Here is a 2,548-nt window from a genome sequence, read left to right as displayed (position 1 = left end):
AACCGATAAGACAGCACATGTGAACATCATAGAAATAACAGCATTAGGTTTAACAGAGTACAGATTACTAAAGCAAGCAACGCTGCAACTCCACCAGAAACAAAACATCTCCCTCGCCCCCTAAAAATTTAATACACACGCCTCATCATCTTACAAGGTAATTCATCCAACATCCAGAATCACGGCAACAATCCTCCAAACATACCTAGGCACAGCACACTGAAAAGGCAATGTGACCAAAGGATTCTTTGCAGCAGCAAAAGCGACATTTCTCATCAACCTTCCAATATCTCTTACCCAAATACAACGACCAAAGCTCTGAGGCAGCTAAGACTCAGCTAAACAATGGGTATCTACATTGGACTCATGACTTCACAAATAAAATCCATCTCTCATAAATTTTGCCTAATATCACACACTTCTGTTAGTCTTAATGTGAACTCCATAGTTTGGGCCTTGAATGGATTTGGCGACCTCGATAGAGTGTAAGACTACCTCTGTGTGCATGCCATTGTTTTCTGCGGCGTCAGATCCATGATGTGATCAAAATAAATAGATAGTGACAATAGCAAGGGGAAGGGCTGTGCATATTGATTATTTGTTTGTACCAACCTTGTCTTCCCTCGGCATGACCTGGTGTAGGAGGGAAATTCTAGCTCCCGCTCACTGCAGGAGTGAAGGAAGCGACACACACTACCCAGGCCTTTCTGCGCAAGCCCAACAAAACATTTTTTTTTAAATTGCAATCTTCCTCTGCAGTATGTATGCGGTTCTATTAAGTGATGCTCTCCATTTATTCCCTAAATGTCAGTTTCATTAGTTGTTGCTGTCCTCAATTAACGAAATAAGCAAACCATACCCCAAGACTAATTTGATGAACATTAATTACTGTCAAATATTTGAGGAAGACAGTGAGTCGGGATGTCCATTCATACACAAGTTCATATACATTTGTTGCTAAAGAGTCACATAAATATTTTGATTAATAAACATAAAATGAAAAACTCTAATCCATAAACAATAGTCACAAGGGAGCAAATGTACCTTGAGAACTTCTGGGCAGTTCTTATACGCATTGTACCGCATCAATAAATGCTTGGAAGGACCCAAGCCAGTGATACAAAATCCTTCGATACAGATTGCCCTGGGTAGTGGGCAACAATTTCATGCAAAGATCTATCAACCAAAGAATACTCACTCCAGTCCCCAAAGCTTCCAGTAAAGTACAAGCAGTCCCTTCGAACTCCCGGATGATCTGGACCAAGGCAACCAGCAAACTCATGCATATTAAAGAACAAGCTACAACCACCAAGGCTATGTGTCCTCGCCCACTTCCTCTCCTTGGATTGCCACTGGAACACACGGTACGTACAGCCTCCTTCTGATAATTAGCAATAGCTCACCATGACACTCTGCGAGCCAGGCCGCCAAATTACCATCTGGTACTGTATGTGCGCTAAGTTCATCCCCAAGAAACGACAATACCACGGCATTGTTGTCAAGCTCGACAACAGCAAGACGATAATTTGGATAAATCAACGCGTAGAGGGTGCCTTTCACGAACATCAGACTGTGAATGTTGTAGCCCTCATCGCACCGCGCCGCTTGCCACTGAGCATCCCCAATGCGGCAGTAGTAGGTGTCGCGGTGCCATGGCGTGAAGGCGAGGATTAGGTCATTGGAAAAGAGAATACCTCCAACGCATTTCGGGGGATCGGGCAGGCGGGCTCGCTCGTCTGTGAGGAGCTGGCGGATGCGGAGCTCTGGGCGGCTGGCGCTGGCGCTCATGCCTTGTATGGCGACGCGACAGCCGAAGGAGTGGAAACAGGTGAGGCTGAGGACTTGGGGGGTGAAGAGCCGGCCAAAGCAGGTGGGACTTCCATGGGCTAGGGGGGCGCGTGGTGTTGGAACCGACAGTCCCTTGCCGCAGCTCTCCTCTCTCTCTCTGACGCCGTAGCTCGAACACACGAAGAAGAAAGGGAAGAAGGAAGGAGAACGAGGACACGGCGAGGTGGTTTTTCCGGTGCACGAACACCTTTTCCGGAGCACGAACTCAACACACACACCCGCAGCTGTTACAACGGCCCTCGCGCGGCTTTATAGCCCCGATCCGGCGCACCGGTCATGTACGCAACGCCTCCACTCGCTCCTGATCGCCCGCGCTCCGCACGCTCCGCTCGTGCCCGCGTCGCGCTCCCGCGCGCGCCACACGGTGAGCTCCAACGGCCACGCCCTCGATCAGCCGCGCGACTCGCCCTCCAGCTCCTCCCACACCCACGCACACGACGCACATGCGCACGGACACGCCCCGTGCTGCACCTGTACGCACGCACGCACACACTCTCGCGGTCCCGATGCACCCGACCCGGCCAGCTCGCGCCCATACACGCGCTGGTCGCGTCCGGTGCGTCGCCGCGGCTTATTAGCCCAACACTCGCGCCCTAAGCCGTGGCTCAGAGCAGCCCGGCGTCCTCGACAACGCCGTCCGCCAGCAGTGCCCGCTCCGCCGCCGGCGCCTTCTTCCATTGCGGGCACTCGCGCTTGAAAT

General features: G+C 51.2%; 1 pseudogene; it reads right to left on the bottom strand.

Moving 5' to 3' along the window:
- Positions 1-1,085: 1,085 nt before the first annotated feature.
- LOC123177109 (uncharacterized) lies at positions 1,086-2,293 on the bottom strand (annotated as a pseudogene).
- Between the last annotated feature and the right edge of the window lie 255 nt (positions 2,294-2,548).

Source organism: Triticum aestivum, unplaced genomic scaffold, assembly GCF_018294505.1.
Source record: "Triticum aestivum cultivar Chinese Spring unplaced genomic scaffold, IWGSC CS RefSeq v2.1 scaffold106749, whole genome shotgun sequence".
Lineage (NCBI taxonomy): Eukaryota > Viridiplantae > Streptophyta > Magnoliopsida > Poales > Poaceae > Triticum > Triticum aestivum.
The sequence above is the reverse complement of the archived record's forward strand: the minus strand, read 5'-3'. Positions and strand labels throughout refer to the sequence as shown.